This window comes from Saccopteryx leptura, chromosome 1 (genome assembly GCF_036850995.1).
Source record: "Saccopteryx leptura isolate mSacLep1 chromosome 1, mSacLep1_pri_phased_curated, whole genome shotgun sequence".
In the NCBI taxonomy this organism is placed as follows: Eukaryota; Metazoa; Chordata; class Mammalia; order Chiroptera; family Emballonuridae; genus Saccopteryx; species Saccopteryx leptura.
Genome location: NC_089503.1, coordinates 139,171,126 through 139,193,208, shown reverse-complemented (window position 1 = coordinate 139,193,208; position 22,083 = coordinate 139,171,126). Strand labels below are relative to the sequence as shown.

The window sequence follows — 22,083 nt, the reverse complement described above, 5'->3', positions numbered from 1 at the left end:
TGTTATATTGAGTTGTATACTTGAAACCTGTATGGATTGGTGAACCATGTCATCCCAATAAATTAAAGCAAAGATGAAAAATTGGATTTCAGAAAAAAAAGCAATCTTCCCCCTCTATTTTTAATGCACTAGTACATGCAAGAGAGAGAGAGAGGGAGAGGGAGAAGAAGAAGAAGAAGGGATGAGAAGCATCAACTCATAGTTGTGGCAACTTAGTTATTCATTGATTGCTTCTCATATGTGCCTTGACTGGGGGCTTCCAGCTGAGCCAGTGACCCCTTGCTCAAGCCAGCAACCTTGGGCTTCAAGCCAGTGACCTTTGGGCTCAAGCCAGCAACCATGGGGTCATGTCTATGATCCCATGCTCAAGTGAGCAACCCCACACTCAAGCTGGATGAGCCTGTACTCAAGCCAGCGACCTCGGGATTTTGAACTTGAGTCCTCAGCATCCCAAGCCGACGTTCTATCCACTGCACCATCACCTGGTGAGGCTATCAGTAATTTCTCTTAAAGGAAAAAAAAAAATAAAAGAAATTTAATCATAATGGGAAATTTCAACATACCTTTTTCAATAATTAATAGATTAAACTTTTTAAAAATTCAGTTGAAATGTAGCTTTGCATAAGAGTATAAATTGCCCAGGATTCTACAACTACAGAATGTATAAATTTAGGAAAAATCAACTTAATTTTGGGCCGTAAAACAAGTTTCAGCAATTTTCAAAGGACTAGAAATGTTCAGACTTTGTTGACTACAATATAGTTAGGTTAGAAATCACAAACCATAGATAACTAGAAAATTCCATATGTTTGGAAATTGATAAAAAGCATTTTGCTAATGACTAATGTGTCAAATAACTTATACTATAAATTTTAAAATTGGATGATCTGAAAACACTTTATATTGGAAGTTGTTTAATGAATCTAAAGTAGTATCTACAGGGTAACGTTCAGCCATAATTGTTTATAGAAGAAAAAAAAGGCTGAATTAATGAGCTAAGTAAGTAGAAAAAAATATCTCAAAGAAAATATAGAAAAGACAATAATAAAGATAATAATAGTAATTAATGAAATGGTAAACAAACTGACAAGTATATTTTTTTCTGATTATATAATATGTATAGTAAGAAAAATTATTATTATATTTAATCTGCATTTTTCTCTAGGAAATTCCTATCCAAACTTTGTATGGTTGCTTCTTCAGTACTTTGCCACTGTTCTTTCCCATTAGGATTGTCCTCTGAAACTTATAAAATGATCAAAATCAATACAGTAACTAAGTAATCTGGGGCATCCTTAAATACAAGGCCAAAAATTCACCTCTAGTTTTATTTCCTCTCTCAATTTATAGTCAGTAATATTGTCTTAACTATGCTAATAAAACAAGGATATCACCGGATAACAATTTAGCATAAATAACATAAAATTAGCAATATAAATTTCTTGAAATATAAAATTTTAAAATGTGAATTTCTCTCCTATTATCAAATTCTCTTGGGGAAACTTAATTTCCTCTTCTACTAAATTTCCCCTTCTTGTTCTGATTCTAATACTGAAATTTTAGTAGCTTCTAATTACTACACCCTTAAACCAATCCCAACCTCTCTTGTCTGTACACAGATTGAGAAAGCTAATTGCATTCCTGGTGAAGATAAATTACAAAAGACCTGTACCAACATACATACTTGAAAAAATATTTCAAATATTAGGATAAAAAAATTTTGCTAGCACAAAAGTCAGAAAATAGGTTAACTACGAAGTAACAAAATCAGGTTGACCTCAGATTTTTTTATTTTGCCATATTAAATACCAGAGGACAATGAGTAAGGTCTATAAAGTCATAAATGAGAAAAGACTGTAATTTCCAAATTTTATACCCAACTAAGCTATTTTTTATATATAACAGTAAAAGAAAAAACATTTTTTACATGTAATGACATACCTTTTGTGATAAAACTTTTGATAGATGGAGCAGAGTAAAGAGCTCAAGAGTGGGAAAGTATAAAAAGCAAAGCTAAGTGTGATTGTCTCATTGATGAGGTTATATAACTAATCTTGGAAGAGGCACTATGTGGTGTACATATAACACAATAGCAATAATCTAGACCTCAAGCCTCAGACTTTGCTAACCAACTGAGAACTATGAATCTAAAAATAATAAGGGTGATCACTGAAACCAACCCAAACAAAGCTAGATGTAAGCAACTGTCGTATATCTGGTTAATAACTTCTCTTGAGAAAGAAGTTATGTGGTATAAATATAATAACACAATAATAAACCAGACCTCAAATCTCAGACATCAGTTATGAAAAACTGAGACTTAGTGGGGAGGAGGATGTGAAGTAAAATGTGCTGCAACAAGGGCACAGCTAGAGAGAGGACAGTAGCATTTAATCAGTGACATAGTTTAGAATTGCTGGTGCATGGTGATAATGAAAAGCAGGCAAACTGAAGTTGGTTTTATTCTTGATTTGAAATCCTCTAAAGTCTAAACCATTTAAATTTCCTGAACCCATTCAGAAAATAGCAATATAAGGCAAATGCTAATATTAAAGGTGACCACGAATAGAATTGAAACGAACTTCCAAAACATTAGAAAATTTAAAGTAAAGAGGAGGAGGGGAAATTCTATATATGACTGTGGAGTGGCATAATTATGTGAATTACATCACAGATAATAATTATAATAGCTGGGTAAATATTTTAAAATGCAATTCATTAAAGTTACAGAATTTTTTTTCTTGAAAATGTTATATTGGAAGGGGTAAGAATTGCAAGGTTGGGCCTTGGCCTGAAATGGCCTTGGCCTTAGGTTCTCCCAGACCACCATGGTTACAGTGTTTGAAAGCCACCCAGGTAAACCAAAGCCCCAGTGCAAGATGACAGACTGGACTTCAGGGTTGAAAAGCAGGCGGAAATACAAACGGAAATTCTGAGTGGGACAATAATGAAAAGGAAGACCCCAAATCTGAATATAAACTCTGCCTGAATTCCTGGCTGACAGCTAAACTACCTCTGTGTGGCAAAGATTTTAGGGGATAAAGCAACAAAGATGAGATTTGAAAGATAGAGCTCAACAGTGTATGAGCTATGAATATTTTGTCTGTTTTGTTTTCTTTTAAACCAACCCCATTTTCCACTGTGTGCAGTTTGGGAAGGGTAAAGCTGAAAATTCAGGGCTTGAAGTGTCAGAGGACAAAGTCGGAGGATAACAGATTATCTGAAATTGGGGGGGGGGTTCCCTAGAAGCAAGGAGGTTTTAGGGTGAGCCTTCAAATATAAGTGCAATGCTTGTCCAAATGCTTAAATGACTGTGAAATTACACAGGCACAAGGTGTGACACAGGCTAACACAGCAGTAAACACGAACCATAGGATTAGAACAGATATATCAGGAGTTGTGTAACATAGGGAAGATTAAGTTGGAGATTTGCAACAAGGCAGATGAATTACCCAGTAGACCAAAGAAAATCCACAGATGAACACAACAGAATTCGAGGTCACTCCATGATACTATGCAATGTCTAGTTTTCAACCAAATATTACTAAACACGTAGAGAAACAGGAAAGTGTGACTCATACTCAGGAAAAATGAGAGTCAACAGACAATGACTCCAAGTGGGTCCAGATTTGAGTTAGCTGGTCAACTTGTCCGTTTTTTGCAAAGAGCCTGCAAAGATTTTGACAGGGGTTATACTGAATCTATAAATCAATTTGGAGAGACTTGACATCTTAGTAATATTGAACCTTCAAGTCTATGAACATGGGATGTCTCCATTTATTAGGATATATTCTAGTTTTTCTTCATAATGTTTTGTAATTTTTGGTGTACATGTCTCCCAGTTCTTTTGTTGATTTTATTCCTATTTTATTCTTTTTGATGCTATTTATGAATGGAATATTTTCTTAAGTTTATTTTCAGATGATTATTTGTATTATTTAGAATTGGATTGATTTTTGTAAATTGATCCTGTATCCTTCAATTTTGCTGAGCTCCTTTATTATTTTAAATGGTTTTTTGTTGTTGTTTGAGGAGGGGGTTTGGTATATGGATTCCTTAGAATTTTTGACAAACAGGATAATTTCATATTCAGATAAGGAAAGTTTTACTTCTTTCTTTATGCTCTGGATGTCTTTTATTTTTCTTGTCTGATTAATCTGGCTAGAACAGGCAGTTTTATGCTGGATGGAAGAGCAGAGAGCGAACCTCCTTGCTTTATTCCTAATCCTAGGGGGAAAGCATTCAGATTCTTACCATTAAACACCATGCTAACTGTAGGTTTTATAGAGACTCTTTTTATCGAATTGAGAAAATACATTTCTCTTTCTTATTTTTATTTCTCAATGGGCTCTGGATTTCATATTTTATCAAATGCTTTTTCTGTGTTGAGGTGATCATGTGGGTTTTGTCATTTATTTTTATAATCTGCCATTAATTATTTTCTCTCTTGCGCTCTTTTTTCACTTGCTCCCTTTCTCCTTTTTAAAAAATATAATGTTTTCCAGGAGCTCCAATAATATGTTAACCAGTGGTGGTGATAGGGTCAGCTTTGTCTTATTTCTGATCTTATAGGGAACATATTTAAAGTTGGTTTGTTATGTAAAATTATACCGTTTTTCGTCAAGCTGTGTAAGGTCCCTTTATTTCTTAATTTCAAAATAGATTTTAATAAATATTACTTACCTTTATCAAAGACTTGTTTTGTATCATTCACCATAATTATCTCAGTTTTATATATTAATGTATTAATATAGTGAATTACATTGATAGCTTTTTTCTGATGCTTAACTATACTTACATTCTTAGGATAAACTCTAAACAATATAATTTTGCAATGTACTATTAGATTTATGTATTTTAAAAGGTTTTATACCCAAATTCATAAGTAAAATAAGTATATAATTTGTTTTCTTTTTCTATTGTTATTATCTGATTTTGGAGTCATAATTACTTTAGCCCTATGCAATAAGCTGGTCAGCTTTGAACAACTCATATGTTAAACATTTGTGGGCTATAGCTTTTTGGAAAGAGAAATGTTTGGCCACGATTTCAATTTTTTTAAATTTACTTGTTCAAGTTTTTTTTTATCTTATTTTATCAAATTTGTTACTTTGTATTCTATTAAAATGTATCCACTTAATCCAGGATCAATTGAGCAAATGACAAATTGGATATACTCTGATAGGTTGCAATTCTATGGATACTTGATTGATTAACTGGGATTTCATCAGTCAATACCTAGTGTAAAATGTAATTAAATATAAGCATTAGTTTCTCCCTTATTCTGTTCTCCCAAGCAATATCAGAGCCCATCTCACAACAGAAGTCAGCATTTTAATGTGTTGAACTTGAAAATTAAAGTCAGTTATTTTACCAGCAAAAATGGGTTTATTCCAGAACAGCAAAGAGTTGCAATTTGGGACAAACAAGCTATGACGAAGGTCATAGACAAATCAAGCAAACAAAGGCAAGGAATAGTTTATGATGGAGAAAACGGAGGAAGTGGGCAGGGGTTGTTTCAAATGAAATTTCATTGGATAAAAGTGAGTTCAAGGAGGCCCAGTTTTTCACTGGCTGAGTTGCTGGGATGGTCGATTTTTCTGGAGGTTCTGTTCCTGTTGGGGCCCATAATTAATGATTCTTTCTTGTTGACAATTCTTCTCTTGGGGTCTTAACTGACAATTTTTTTCTGTAGTTGAAGTGGAGTGGTACTGTCTGAGAGCTCCCCCTTCTGGCCTCCCCAGTTCATTTTAGTGAGGTTTCCCTTTATTTTCTCTAGTGTTAGATACGATGTTAGATATAATGTAAGATAGGATATGTTAGCTATAGTGTTAGGTATGATAGAAAGCTATAAGAATCTTGTGGTAAATCATAAAAAGAATGTGAAATGCCTAGATTCTAAATACAGGTAAAAGGAAAGATATACTAGAAGGATTAGGGTAGAGGCAGAAAAGGGCCCCCAGGATTGCGGCAGAGACCGGAAAGCGTGGGACCAGGATGGAGGTGAAGGCATCCATGGTCTCCGGAGGGCCAGCGCTGCATTGAACCTGTTCTTTCACCCTCACCTCCACCCACAAGTACCTGGGAGAAGGGTGTTCACCTTGAACTAATGGATACATTGAAGGATCCTTCAGAGAGGGAGAAATGGAGGCAGAACCACAGAAGTAGGTCAAGAATAGGTTTTCTGTGTAAAGTTCTTAACTATTTTTCTGTAAAGAGGGCAAAATCCTTACAGAGAAGAGGCGTGAGGTTCATAGAATAAAATGTTTGCCCAGCAAGGTTTGAAAGCAGTGGGCTTTGACTATACTTCCTGAACCATGAGCTCTGCTGGACTGAGATCTGCTTCTTGTATCCTAAGAAGTTGAGAGAATAGAGGCACCAGGGTTGGCATTAGGCCCTGAAGGGCCTCTAGCCCTTAGCCGACATCTCCAGTCCCTGGCCTGGCCTGCGGTGTCTGGAGGTGGTGTGTCACACAGGAGAGCGAGCTACATGCAGAGACGTTGGCACCATGTGTCCTGTGCATGCTCGCTCCAGCGGCCACCAGGTTCCTGAGGCTTTCTTGGGAAATTTGGCCCAGAAGGAGGCACTGGCAGGCAGGAGTACAGCCTCAGCCCTTAGAACTGTAGACTGGGTACTCTTGGAGGACCTGTGGGAACAGGTCAGGAGACACTGGGCCCTATGACTTGACTGTCCTTTATTTCAGTGATGTTTACAATGTGGAACAAAGGCTGGAGGAGCCCGTGGGAGGTGCTGCTAGGTGTGGGCCGCCACCTTCCAGCCCAGAGCGGGGAGGCGAGGTGGGGGTGGTGAGTCTGCAAACCTGCAGAGGAAGGCCTGGGAGCTGTGAGGGCCTCTTCCCCTCAGCCCCTGGGCTCCAGGTGCACTCCCTGCCCGACCTAGTTAGTGCAAGGGTTTAGGAGGGCAAGTGTTAGAGGCAGGACTTACTAAGGGGAAAATATGGGACCAGTGTTGCAATGTCAGCCATCTGTTTCCTGCCACTAACTCCACTCCGACCCCACTCCCCACTTTAAAGTTTTCTCTTTGGTTTTTGACAGGTTGACTCTGATGCGCTAAGTTGTGTGTGTGCTTCTTGTGGCTCACTGACATTCTTGATATGCACGTGGACATCTTTAATCAGCTTTGGCAAATTATTGGTCATATCTCTTCAAATCTTGTTCTAATCCATTTTCTTTTGCCTTTCTTTTTGAGATTCCAATTACTTGCAAGTTGGACTCTTTGTAAATAAATTTTTTCTATCATGTTCATGGTTGAAGAAGTTAGCTGCAGATAGATGGTTCATAGATGCTCAGGGAAGAGTTGTGATAAGAAATATAAGATGAGGAGTGGCTATAAAACTGAGGAATTCTACTTATTCCATTTTCCCCCTCCCCACAGGGAAGAGCATCAGAGAATGACAAAGATAGAGATCATGGTATTTGGAGAATATAGTGAATTTATTGATCCACAAAACATTTATCAATAACCAGTTACTATACTAAAGCCTGAATAAAAATGAGTAAGAAAGTCACTTCAAGAGGTTCACAGAGGAATAAAGGAGAGAGTATTTAATTGAAGTTATAATTATAATAAATATGGCAAGTGTTGGACTAGAGATGCCCCTTTGATATTATGTGAGCGTGGGGGAGGGGCTTCAAATCTGGAGTCAAATCATTGCCAGGTGTGATGGTGGAGTCAGTGCTTTGGAAGAGTGCAGCTTTAGCTGAACTTTAGTAGAAGAGTAGGAGTTTGGGAAGAAATAAAAATGGGATTCTCAGCAGATGGCCCCTGTAAGAGTAAACAGATAGAAGCATGAAGCAACAGAATGCTGAGAGAAATACTAAGACATAGAATCAAAGCTGGGGTTAGAGACATAAGTGCTTAGGAAGATAGTGGAACTGAACAGAAGAGTTGAATGGTCCTCCTGTTTTATCAGACTGTAGGCATCGAAGGAGTATTTGGGAGCTAACAGCATTGTTCAATTAATCTGAAAAGCTTTAATAAAATCTAGGTTTAGGTTTAGGCAGTAAGATTTTTACCTGTGCCTATACAAAAAATGAGAAGTATTATCAGAAGTAACTGAGATCACGGGCTTTGGAGTTAGCTGGATGGGATCTGAATCCCGGCTCCATTGCCCTCTAGTTAGTGATCTCGAGAAATGACTCGTCTGTCAAAGCTTCAGTTTCATCAGATGTAAAATAAGGAAAATAATAGTACGTACTTTCCAGGGTATTTATAAGGATTAAATAAGATAAATACATAGAGTGAATGGTATAATACTAAGCACTTGATTACATTTTAGCTGTTTTTATTAAGATGAGCAGATAATAGGTAAAGAAAAAAAGGATATTTGAATATGGGTGAAATGTGGGGGATTTTGATGAGAAGATAATAGTCTAGATATTATTTGCTTATATTGGAATTATTTGGGAATTTAGATAGAGGGAATCTATATCCATCCATCACATTAAGGGTTATACAGGGGTGGGCAAAAGTAGGTTTACAGCTGTGACTCCACAAAACAGAATTTATTCTATAATTGTTTATTCATTATTGTATTTTCCATATGAACATATTTTACACATGATATATATTGGTTAATAGTGGTTATAGCTGGATGATAAAGAGGGTTGTTGGTTGTTTTTTTTTCTGTGAGCCTCTCTAAATTTTATACAATGAACTACTGGGATCGTTAAGTCTAATTGTTTAAAGATTGGTTTCCACGGGTTCATCATACTATAATATTTTCATTAAAGAACAACCCCAATACATTGTGAACATTTCCCCATGTTATGAAGTAATCATTTTTTTATTATGATAAAATATACATAGCCTAAAGTTTATCATATTATTTAAAAATGTACAGTTCAGTGGTATTAAGTACATTTACATTGTAGTGAATGAAACAATCTTTTATAATAATACATGCATAGTATTCCATTCAAGGATGATGTTTCATTATTATTTTATGTAGTTTAGAGAGAGGAGAGAGACAGAGTCAGAGAGAGAGAGAAGGGGGGAGGAACAGGAAGCATCAACTCCCATATGTGCCTTGACCATGCAAGCCCAGGGTTTCGACCATATGTAACCTGACCAGGCAAGCCAGGAGTTTTGAACCAATGACCTCAGCGTTCTAGGTCATGCTTTATCCACAGCACCACCACAGGTTGGGCAGTGTTTTATTATTTCAGTAATCTATTATTAGATATTTAAATTGTTTCTAATTTCTTTTTGTTATTACAATAAAACTGGACATTTGAAAGGGATTTGGAGAGGCTGAGCTGAGGAACAAACAGATGCTGAAATACTTTAGCCAGATGTTAGGAATTGTCTATTGTAAGAGTAGGCAGGATGGCAAGGCAACATAGTTAAAGAAGGAAATGATTACATGTAACCTTATGATTTGTTCAGTCTCTCCCAACTTGAAATGATGACAGAGAAGATAATGAATGAGGGAAAAGAGGCAAAAATCAATCTGAGTATCTAACTGCCCTTTTCCCACTTTTACCTACTCTCTGTGTTTTGATCTATCTGCCACAGATTAAGTGCTGAACTCATTATCATTAGAATTTAGAACCTAAAAGTGTTCCACATTTAAACCCAGCATATATTTGGTTTCTATTTTTAGTCTGAAGAGTGAATTGGGCCCTATGTGCTGACTTTGTTCTACTTGCCTATATTGTGAAGGAGGAACTGGGAATCTAAGACTCCCAGTGCTAGGGGCATAGTCTGAGCTCTTAGTCTTTGACTCCCCTTTCTGAGGAATGTATAGATTTGCTCTAAGTGTTGTTTCAGTTCATTTGACATTCTATTTATACTTTAATCTGTATTTGCTTGATTTCCTATTCTTTTTATAGACCTTTTTTGGGTTTCTGTTCTAAGGTTAGAACAAATAAGCAAATCCTGTTAGTTATAGCTACCTTATCAATTTTGCTAAGAATTATATTGATTGGTTTTTTGTTTCAACATTATAAATTCTCTTTTTCTCTTTTTTATGAATTTGATGCAGTTTAAAGACTATAGAAAATTTCCAAGAAACAGAAAATAATTCATAATTCCATTAATTTAGCTAACCATTTTATATTTTCTTTTATGTTCCTTTCTCATGTAGCTGAGATTGTACTGTAATTGAATAATTTTACATACCGCCTTTTCTTGAACAATATATCAAGCATTCTGCCATGTATGTCAGTTTCATCCTGGCAGAAAATAGATGACACACCCACATGGGTAATTTGAGGAGAATTTAATAAAAGGACTATTTGCAAAGGTATGAGGAGAGGGAAGAAGGGAAACTATTAGGAAAGGGTAATATAAATTGAGCACCTGAAACGTGGCTAGTCCGAATTCAGGTGTGCTATAAATTTACTGATACACTAGATTTCTAGAACTTAGTACAAACACAGAAGAATATAAAATACCTCATTTGTCATTTATTATTTTGATTTCATGTTGAAACAATATTTTGTTAAATAAAATATATTAAAATTAATTATATCTGTTTCTTTTAAATGTGGCTACTAGAAAAATTAAAATTATATATATTGTTGACACTATATTTTTATTAAACAAATAATAGTATGGTGTATAGCAGAGGTCCCCAAACTTTTACACAGGGGGCCAGTTCACTGTCCCTCAGACTGTTGGAGGGCCAAACTATAAAAATAAACTATGAAAAAATCCCTATGCACACTGCACATATCTTATTTTAAAGTAAAAAAACAAAACGGGAACAAATACAATATTTAAAATAAAGAACAAGTACATTTAAATCAACAAACTGACCAGTATTTCAGTGGGAACTATGCTCCTCTCACTGACCACCAATGAAAGAGGTGTCCCTTCCGGAAGTACGGCAGGGCCAGATAAATGGCCGCATGGGCCATAGTTTGGGGACCCCTGGTGTATAGTATAAAGAGGCATCTCTAAGCTGAAAGGGGGAGGGAGGAGTCCTCGGAAAGATCATCTGATAGAAGCCATGACCTCTGTCAAGGGCTGCATTTTCTTCTACGCTGACTTAGAAAGAAGGAATAAATACATGACCCTGCTCTTTTCTCAGACCCTTTCCTCTCAAGTTCCTGCCTGTGTCTGCCATTGTTTTAATCCAACAGGAAGCCAGTAGGTAAGGGAGTCAGTTGATACAGCTCATAGAGAGCCTTCCTGAGCTCAAAGCAGGGTAGAAAAGGAGAGAATCTGGAGGAGCCTCCTCAAGATATCCAGCATGCCACCTCATTAAAAAGACTTTGCAAATATAATTTTCAAGAACTGCACATTCCACTTCATGTATTATATTGCACTATGAAAGTTTAGGGAAAGTGATCTGTTTGTGGAAATTACTTAGGATATTGTTACACTTAATATAAATAAAAGACAAATCAAACTGAGTTCTTGATTGAACAATAATCAATTCACTAAGAGTTTTTAGTGTACTCCAGAATTTGAAAATTCGTAGAATTTTGACATTGCCTATTTTATCTCTACACTTAAAAGTAACATTTTCTTTAAGATGATAATTTTTTCTGTCTATAAACTGATAGTGGTGCGCACAGCTTTGATTTATTTGGTTGAATTTTTTGTTTCCATTTATTGCTTTAATTCTGAAATATTAATTGATAATATAATTCATTTGAATGGAACTTACTGTCCAAGATGAAGAAATTCAGTAATATATTTCATTTTGAAATGGCAGAGAATTAAAAAATCTAATCTTAGTTATTAAAAACACATGGAATATAAAGCACTTATGGCATGAGCTTTTGGCTATCCTTCCCATAGTGGACCTGGTTTGAGTTGTCAAGAGTAACAGGTGCACAGCTGCTTGAAGTACTTGGAAATGGAGCTTACAAGTGCCCACTTCTAGATGGGTGGTGTGTATATCTGTTTCTACCAGTTGATGTATTTGCTAGTTGTTTTTTGTTATAATGGAATTGAAGAAATATCCTGAACTTAAATATGCTTTAATATTTTTAAATTTTAAATTTATAAATCTTTAAAATGTTTGTGCATAAAGACAATATTTATAAATATCTCAAATTATTTTTAATAGTCTGAAATTGGCAAAGTATTGGTCTGTTCAAATTATACTTGTTAAAAATTAGGATTATTTTAAATTGCATAAGAGTATAGTTGAGTGGGTCCTTAATTTCAATATCTAAGTCCCTAAAATTAATTTTTTTCTTTGTTTTATTATTTGAGAATTACTATTTTGTTGGCTGGAAGTTTACAAAATCCCAGTGTAGAATTCTTAGGTAAATGAAGATGAAATAATAGACTTAAGGGAGTGGGGGGCCTTCCTCTAAGCCTTAAACCAAAATATGGGACAAGTCACTGGCTCAGTATTGTGATAGCATCATTATACTGTACCTAGTACAGGGTATAGGGTACTGGGTATAGGGTACAGGGTACCACTGTGGCAACAGTGGATAAGATGTTGAAAAGGAGTGAGACCAACCATCTGGAGAGAAAGGTTATAGAAGAAGCTTTTCGTTTATAAGATGTTACATCAGTTTTGTTTTAAAAGCTTTATTGAGATATAGTTTTACTGAGCTATACTGAGTGTACAATTCTGTGATTTTTAGTATGTTCACAGTTGTGCAACTACCACTACAATAAAGTTTAGAATATTTTCATCACGCCAAAAGAAACCCTATAACCATCAGCAGAAACTCTACATTTCCTTCCAATGCCCCCCACCCACACATTGTAGTATGTATCAGTACCTTAATTCTTTTTATTGCTAATTAATATACCACTGTATGGATAAATCATACATTTATTCATTCCTAAGTTGATAGACATTTGGGTTGTTTCCACTTTTTGGCTATTATAAATATATAAATACTGCTGCTATGAAACTGTATGCACCAGTGTTTGTGTGGACCTATGTTTTCACCTCCCTTGGGTATATACTAAGGCATAGGATTGTTCGTCAGGTGGTAATTCTACTTTATCTTTTTGAGAAACTGCCAGACTATTTTCAAAAGTGACTTGTATCATTTTCCATCCGCACCTGCAGTGTTTGAGTGTTTTTATGTCTCCCCTTCCTTGTACATATGTTTTTCATAATAGCCACCCTGGTGGGTGAAGTGATCCCTCATTATAGTTTTGATTCGCACTTCCTTGATGGCAACTCAGGTTGAGCATCTTTTGATGTTCTTATTTGCCACTGTATTTCTTTTTTGGAGAAATGTCTAATCATATCCTCTGCCCTTCGAAAACTTGGGTTGTCCTTTTGTTATTGAGAAGAGTTCTCTGTCTCTTTTAGATTTGAGTCTTTTATCAGATCTATGATTGGCGCACATTTTCTTGCATTTTGTGATTTGTCTTTTTGCTTTCTCTAGGGTGTTGTTTAAAGCACAAAAGTGTTTAATTTTTAAGAGGTCCATATTTTTAATGTTTTTTTTGTTGTTGCTTGTGCTTTTGTTGTTCTATCTAAGAAACCACTGCCTAGTGTAGGATTACAAAGAGTTATGCTAATGCTTCTTCCAAGATTAAAAAAACAACAGGTTCCAGCTCTTACCTTTGCGTCTGTGATCCACACTGTTATTTTTGTCGATGTATGGTGTAATATACGGGTCTAACTTTATTCTTTTGTCTGTGGATATCCAGTTGTTTCAGAACCATTTGTTGAAAATACTATTTTCCCCATTAAATGATCTTGGCACCCTCATCTGATATTAATTTACCATAAATCTAAGGGCTTATTTCCAAACTCTCCATTGTGTTTCACTGATACATAATATCCCTCTTGACAATCGCACACTGTCTTGATTACTGTAGCTTTGTAGAAAGCTTTGAAATTAGAAAATGTGAGTCTTCCAACTTTGTTGTTTCAAGTTTTTTGCTTTTGTTTTTCTATTCTGGGTCCTCTGTATTTTCATGTGAATTTTAGAATTAGTTTGTCTTTTTTTCCCTCCCCCAAAAAACTTGGCATTTTGATATAGATTGTGTTGAATCTCTAGACCAATTTGGAGATTTTTTGCCATCTTAATATTGTCCTTCAATTCATCAACACAGGATTTCTTTCTTTTCTTTTTTTTTTTTTTTTCCATTTTTCTGAAGCTGGAAACAGGGAGAGACAGTCAGACAGACTCCCGCATGCGCCCGACCGGGATCCACCGGGCACGCCCACCATGGGGCAACACTCTGCCCACCAGGGGGCGATGCTGCCCATCCTGGGCGTCGCCATGTTGCGACCAGAGCCACTCTAGCGCCTGAGGCAGAGGCCACAGAGCCATCCCCAGCGCCCAGGCCATCTTTGCTCCAATGGAGCCTTGGCTGCGGGAGGGGAAGAGAGAGACAGAGAGGAAAGCGCGGCGGAGGGGTGGAGAAGCAAATGGGCGCTTCTCCTGTGTGCCCTGGCCAGAAATCGAATCCGGGTCCTCCGCACGCTAGGCCAACGCTCTACCACTGAGCCAACCGGCCAGGGCCAACACAAGATTTCTTAACATTTATTTAGTACTTCATACAGTGTTTTGTAGTTTCAGATAATAAATATTACACATTTTTTGTTATCTTTATTCCTAAGTATTTTATTTAATTTTATTTATTTATTTTTTGGATACTATTGTAAATGAAATTGTTTTCTTAATTTCATTTTTGTAGTGCTCATTGATAGTATATAGAAATACAATTTGTATCTTTGCATACTGAGTTAATTGTATTTTAACATCAAACCAATCTGATGCTAATGTGGTGAATAAAATTCAAGGAGAAACTTAGAGTAGTATAACTGGCTTTCTCTGTGTACAGTTTAGGGACTGGTGCCTAGGAATCTCTATAAGTCTCTTTGTCAAATGAAGAAATGCTTATTTTCCATAATATGTGCAGTTAAGAAGACAAAGCTATAGCCAGTGGTATTGTTTTTCACAAGTAGTTTCTTTCTCTCTTTTTAAAAAATTGTGTTTATTGATTTTAGAGAGAGGAGAGAGAGAGAGAGAAAGGCAGGGGTGGGGTGTTTGGGAGGAGCAGGAAGCATCAACTCTACTTGTTCGCCTATGTGCCTTGAATGCGCAAGCCCGGGGATTCCAACGGGAGGTGTCAGCATTCGAGGACAATGCTCTACCCACTATGCAATTTCTCTCTTGATATTAAGTATAGCTATATATCCACAATTCAAACATTGAAATCTTAATTGAGCACTGATTTTAGATGAACTTTATTTGAATGTTAGTTTTTCTTCAACCTACAGTTTTACGACTTGACCTTAGAGTTGCTTAGCACATACCCTTCTTCCCAGTGTTGGTCATTGCCCAGAAAATTACAGATCTGGGTAGAGAGAGGCTCCCAAATATTCTGATCATTGAGGTAATTTTCATTTTGGGGTTATCTGATGTTGTTATTCTGTGTCATTTCCCTTTTTGAGTATCTATGTATACCAAAAATAAATGTTTAACTGACTTTATAGAACGTGCATAATTAGAAGTAGGCAAGAATGAACACTATTTGACTCAATTTGTTGAAATAAATGCCAAACATTTTTTGGGGGGAGGCATAGCAGGAGCAGGATGAATTTTTGGAGTCAGAATTAAAAATGTTTTTATTTAAAATATTTGATAGTATGTCAGACTTTCCCATGGTTGACTGAGCTTTAGCCAGATACTAAAGCTAGTTTGGCAGTGTTAAGATGATACTAGGGAGGATGCAGCAGTAAAAGAGAAATAATGACATAGAGATGTGCTTTCTCTCCCCTCCTTGCAAGATGACCAGTGGGTGTTCTAGGAGGAAAAGCAATCTGAAATAGCTGACCATTGTTTCCCACAAAATGGACTCACATAAACAGGTAGTCGTCAGAATGAATTGGGCTGGGAAAGGGAGGCAGAGTCAAATGCCAGAATCCAGCCAGTCTCAGGCACGCGGCAGTACTTTGTCAGCTTTCCTCAGTGAACAGTTATTGGACACACATTTGCATGTGCCCTGTCTCAGGTAATCAAGAAATTGCTATGTACATACACTTTTGTATTCTTCAGAATTAACTACTAATATGTTCTCAGGAAAATGATTAGTTATTCAAGCCCTGAGTCTGTCATTAGGAAAAGCCAGAATTTTCTAGTTAAGTGTTAACTCTTTAATATCAGAACTTAAATTTTATTATTTTGAATGAAAACTTTCTGAGGTAACCTCTTTTTCTTTCTTCAGATTTATCACTAGAGCCTTGGACAAATGGCTCAGTGGATTCGAGCACCGTCCCAAGGCACAGAGGTTGCTGGTTGGATCCCCGGTCAGGACACATACAGGAACAGATTTAACAGATTTATGTTCCTGTCTCTCTCCCCTTTGCTCTTTAAAATCAATAAAATAAACACACACACACACACACATACACACACACACATATATATATAGAGAGAGAGAGAAAGAGAGAGAGAGAATTGACCCTGTTTAATAATTCAAGGTTGTCATCATCAGCCTTGATTAATCTGCTGACGCAAATATCAGTGATGAAAGCCCTTACAGAAAGAATTCACTTGAATTGAAACAGCGTATGTACCACTCTTGGCTTTTGTTTTTTTGAAAGGTTTCAAATATCAGTGTTGAGACAGCATTCATATATCATAAAATTCACCATATACAGGGTGGGGAAAAAGTAGGTTTACAGTTGTCCATATGAAAAATAATAATTACTAAATAATAAATAACTATTTTTTCATACAACTCTAAACCCACTTTTTCCCACCCTGTGGGTAGCATTGAACAGATGCTACGTTCTTCCTTCAATCGTGTAGAATCACCCATACGAATGTATGCTAACAGGTGATTTTCAGCCTGCAGCTGCCTCTGTCCTTGCTCACACTTGGCTGACTGTGGTGCTTTTCTACTGTGTCAGCTTCCCTCAGCTGGAATTATGTTCTCAGAATCCTTTTCTTATATGGCTCCATGGTGGTGGTTTTGTACTGTGCCTATTTAGCTAAGATAGAATTTCCTTTCCTGTATGGTGTCACACAGAGTTGACCCAAAGAGAAATCTGCATGAGATCTGAAAGGCAGAAGCAAAACAGCTGCCAGTATACTCTGAAGGTCTTTGTGGGTAGAGGTGAGAAGAGGCTGGTGCAGAGGGGCCAGCAGGTGCCAGGGTGCTCTAGCTCCTTCCTGAGCTGCAGTCAGCTCTTTCACTGCTGGTCCTCTGACCAAGAACCTCTGCTGGCCCACCACCCATCCTTTGGCTGTGGGTTAGCAGAAACAGCTGCACAGGGACAACAGGTGTACAAAGCCAACAGCATTTCAGGCCCTGGGTCCTCTTTGTGGCCCCACTTTAATGGCTGGAGGTGCTTAGCTTCCACACTTCCCTGAAACCTCCCTGTTCTAACATTTTAGGAAGACTTTTCTTGAGGACCTTTAATTCCCCAGCGTTTCCCACAATTGTGTAATGTCTAATTCCTACAGTCAATTCCTTATTCCATAACACAATACACATGGTGGTTTTCCTTTCCTGATTGAATCCTGATGGATACACTGATAAAAGGCTTTGCTGCCCAATACAGTGGCCAGCTGTTAGCCACATGTGCCGACTGGGCACTCAGAATATGGCTAGTCAAAACTGAGATATGCTGTGTGGAATAAATACAAGGTTTTGAAGACAATACAATAAAGACAGTAAATATCTCATTAATTTGATATAATTTTATACTGAATATGTCAAAATAACTTCTAAAATATATTGGGTTAAAAGCATTACTAAAATTAACTTAATGTTTCTTTTTATGTCTTGATGTGGCTATTGGAATATTTTAAATTATATATGTGGCCCTCATTACATGCTGCTTTGACAGTGCTAATCTAACCCTCTTTCTATTGTTTAAATACGCTTTGTACATGCTGGGGGTACAAGGAGGATCTTCCTCTCTTTATCCACCACCTTATTTTATATCTGAGGCAGGTGTTGCTGCTGAGTGAGGTGAGGGTATTCCAGGTATGAAGAGCTCATAGGAAGACTCATGTTCTAGGTGGTGCTTAGGTGTAGTTGAAAAGTTGCATTAGTCCTATGCTTATACCTTATATAAGTTTACATGAAATTTTGTGGACTAATCTGAGACTCCAAACAATTCTTTACTTTTCTATAAGAAAATATATTCAAATTTAGAAGAAAAATAAACTTGGAAGATTTTGTGAAAACAACTTGTTTAGTTGGAAACTGTCACTACATGAGGAAAGAACACTGTAGAATTGGCTGTAAAATACTTGCATGCCAGTAAAACATAAGCATTTTTTAAATTCCAAAATATCAAAAAATTACCCTTATTATTACATCAACAATAGCCGTAGGTAAAAGAAATGATTATTTTTTTCAATTATAGTTGAAGAAATTTATATTAATTTATATTGAAGAAATTTATATTAATTTATAATTAATCTGTAAGATCTTTACTGCCTTATATATGTTTAAAAAATGAAACAAATCTAGTAAGAGCTGTTTGATGAGTTCAAAGAGAGTATGGTATGGAAATCTGAGGGAATGACCAGAGTCAGAGCTCAATGATGTCCTCTGATTACATGCTGTGATTTACTGGCTGTTGTACTGTTACACAAAGTCATGATGTAACTAAATGAAGCTCCTTTAGCCCTGAGTTGATATGAAGTGACATACTGTCTTTAAAAAGTACAAGTACAAAAAATTATTAAGAATACTGTTTTATGACTGAATTTATGGTAATAAAACAAAGTACTTTTGTATGTTAAACAGTTCAAGAAATAACACTGTGACTCAAATTTTCTAAGTAGCTATCACCAGTATCACTTTAAATGTTAAGGAAATTAATAAGTACTGAGGCTGGCTGATGGTAATGGAGCTAAGAGGGTGTTTGCAGCATGAGCTGAAGAATACAGAAGCCTTGGATCTCAGCTAAAGGACAGTGTTCCAGTTACTGAACTTACAGCAGTGGGCCTTTTGAAAATCATGTTCTTCAAAAACGTTTTTCTTGTGTAAAAATGAACTTTTTCTCAGTCATCTGCTTGAATTATCAGAAAAAAATTTCCAGTTCAACCAAGATGAGATGAATTTTTCTACAGTGAGGAACATCCGGGCTCTGTTTGCTTCACTAAAGTTGCAGATGGAATTCGAGGCAGTGCAACAGGCTCAGTGTCTTCCCTTTCTTCCAAGCTCAGACCTCTCACTGGCTATTTTGAGGGGTAATGATGATACTGTTGGGTTTGCAGATATTCTTAATGGCCCCATCACAGAGTGAACAAATGGAAGAACCACACTTGATAGTGGAATATAAACTTGGTTTACTGTGATGCACTGGGCTGATCATTGATATAGATAGGTGATGTCTTGCTTATAGCCATCTTTTTACATAATTTCATGTATACATTAAAAATGAAAAAAAATAAGCGCCAAAATTGATAACAAATATTACTTGAAAATTTCTGCATAACATCAAAATTGGGAAATCATACTCCTCAGCCTTCTGAGTAGATTTTGTATATTTAGTAAAAGACTAATGCATTTGCTTTAATTTCTCAGTAAAATGCTTTTCCTGGTGTGGCCATGTGCCAGTAGCCACGTGCCACAATGCTACTACATCGATAAAACAGAGTGAGACCTATGAGAGAACAGCATCCCTTCATTCTGTTGGCTAGACAACTTGATTTATAATCCAACTTTGCCAAATGGCCCAGTTAAAGACTTAATCTTTTGCTACCCACTATGGCTGTCAATTTAAGGGAATGTAAGATTTAGTTGGTTATAACTGATTCTCGTTGTGCATGAACAACAATAGGGTATTTGTGCCTTGTTAATATGTTTAAAAAAATATGTTTTCTATGGCTCTTTCAAAAGTAAGTTTCTAAACAAAGGGAAGGAAAAGAGTTACACAATTATTGTTTGCGTTCACTAGCATTATCTTTTAATCTACATTACTATTTTTTCCTTTTATTAAATGAAGAAACCAAAAATTACTTGCCCATTATCAAATCATATAATTTGTAAATATTACATTGTTTTTGTACAAACTATTTCTTAACTTTTAGATGTTCTCTAATTTTCTTATGAACTCAATTTTATTCCAGCAGAATCCACGAATGTCTGTTTCATAATGCATAATTTTACAGGTGAAGAAAATGAGGAAGGAAAGGTTAAGTAGATTTTAGTCATATAATCCATTAAATAATGTGGTATCTTGACTTTTGCAATTATAACGTATAGTAAGAATTAAGGTGAGGTGAGCAGAAATGTCATGGTATATTTTATTTTATATAGCCAGATATGACATTATTAGTGGTAAATATAATCTCACATTTTGTTCTACTTAAATAGATTCTAGAGAGCTATGAAGGCCAAAGGGTGGATAACGGAAAAAAATAGAGAAAAGTGAAGAAATAATTTTTTTTTCCTAAGAAAAAGGAAAAGGTTTGATTTGTGAATTTTAAATAAGCTACTTATGTATTGCTACCTGGATTTAAAACCCCACCAAGTAATTTCAAAAGCATATTCTACAGATTTATGTTAAATTATTCATAATTCATTATAATTTCTATTTAATAGATAACTACTATAACACACCTTCACATGCCAAAACAATGTGAAATCTGTCTTCTTGGGACATTTAATTTAATGACAAGAGAGCAAGATTCATTGCCTTTTTTTTTTTTTTTGTATTTTTCTGAAGTTGGAAACGGGGAGGCTGACAGACTCCCGCATACTCCCGACCAGGATCCACCCGGCATGCCCACCAGGGGGCGATGCTCTGCCCATCTGGGGCGTTGCTCTGCCACAACCAGAGCCATTCTAACGCAGAGGCCAGAGAGCCATCCCCCGCACCTGGGCCAACTTTGCTCAACTTTGCTCAAGTGGAGCCTTGGCTGCGGGAGGGGAAGAGAGAGACAGAGAGGAAGGAGAGGGGGAGGGGTGGAGAAGCAGATGGGCGCTTCTCCTGTGTGCCCTGGCCAGGAATCAAACCCGGGACTCCTACACGCCAGGCCGACGCTCTACCACTGAGCCAAACGGTCAGGGCCTCATTGCCTTTTTACTTACGCTTTTTTCAGTTTCTTGTTATGCTAAGTGTGGTGCATGGGTAGCTTATTACCCACACAATCTCAAACCCACCCTCCACATTCTGAAAAATATACATTTTAAGAAGATTTTATGGAGGCATATGAAGGTTTAAGAAGCCTTGCTGTGGTTGACTTGATCTAGGTTGATCTATACTGCATTTCTGCCTGTCTGGTTTACCTTCAAGTGTTGTGACCAGAATAAATATTACTAGTAGTATCCATTTAGGACTGTAGAAATCACAAATAAGGGCTATTAATTTTTTTTTAATGACAGGGGTTTAATTTTTTTGTAATGAAAAATTAAATTACATTGGAGCTACACCATTGTTTAAAAATCTTATATGTAAATCACAACTAAGTTCCTATTAATCTTTTAAGGGAAAATAAGTAGTGTTGGGTGAATGGGTTGTAAAATCTGTATTTTCTGGGTTTTTCTCACTCTTATTATTAAAGATGGCTGCTGCTGTCACGTGGTAATGCTCTGACATGATACAGCTAATTGCCTTTCATGCTTGGGAAGGGGCTTGGTTATGCTAATATGTGTTGGAGGAGGGCTTTCCCACCAAAAACTTTTGAAAGGAGGAGCTAGGAGGCCATTTTAGGAGAGGAGACCGCACTGTGGTAGGGAGGAGGAGCCCATGCTGTAGCAGGGCAGGAGGCCAGTGGAGGAGGAGCCCATGCTGTCGCAGGGCAGGGAGGCCAGTGGAGGAGGAGCCCATGCTGTAGCAGGGCAGGGAGGCCAGTGGAGGAGGAGCCCATGCTGTCGCAGGGCAGGGAGGCCAGTGGAGGAGGAGCCCATGCTGTAGCAGGGCAGGGAGGCCAGTGGAGGAGGAGCCCATGCTGTCGCAGGGCAGGGAGGCCAGTGGAGGAGGAGCCCATGCTGTCGCAGGGCAGGGAGGCCAGTGGAGGAGGAGCCCATGCTGTAGCAGGGCAGGAGGCCAGTGGAGGAGGAGCCCATGCTGTAGCAGGGTAGGGAGGCCAGTGGAGGAGGCAGCCAAAAGGTGGAGTGCTGAAGGAGAAGTCAGTTTGTGCAGGAAAAGGAGATGGGGAACGGAGGTGAATAAGGCTGGTGAGCGCCTTTGATTCTACAAAAAAA

General features: G+C 37.1%; 1 protein-coding gene and 1 pseudogene across 1 annotated transcript in view; both read left to right on the top strand.

Annotated features, from left to right (window-relative positions):
• The window catches only part of SREK1IP1 (SREK1 interacting protein 1), a 471,033-nt gene that overhangs the window by 277,397 nt on the left and 171,553 nt on the right, over positions 1-22,083 (top strand). The gene's annotated exons all lie outside the window — the stretch shown is intronic.
• Positions 18,770-19,229, top strand: LOC136389030 (proteasome maturation protein pseudogene; annotated as a pseudogene).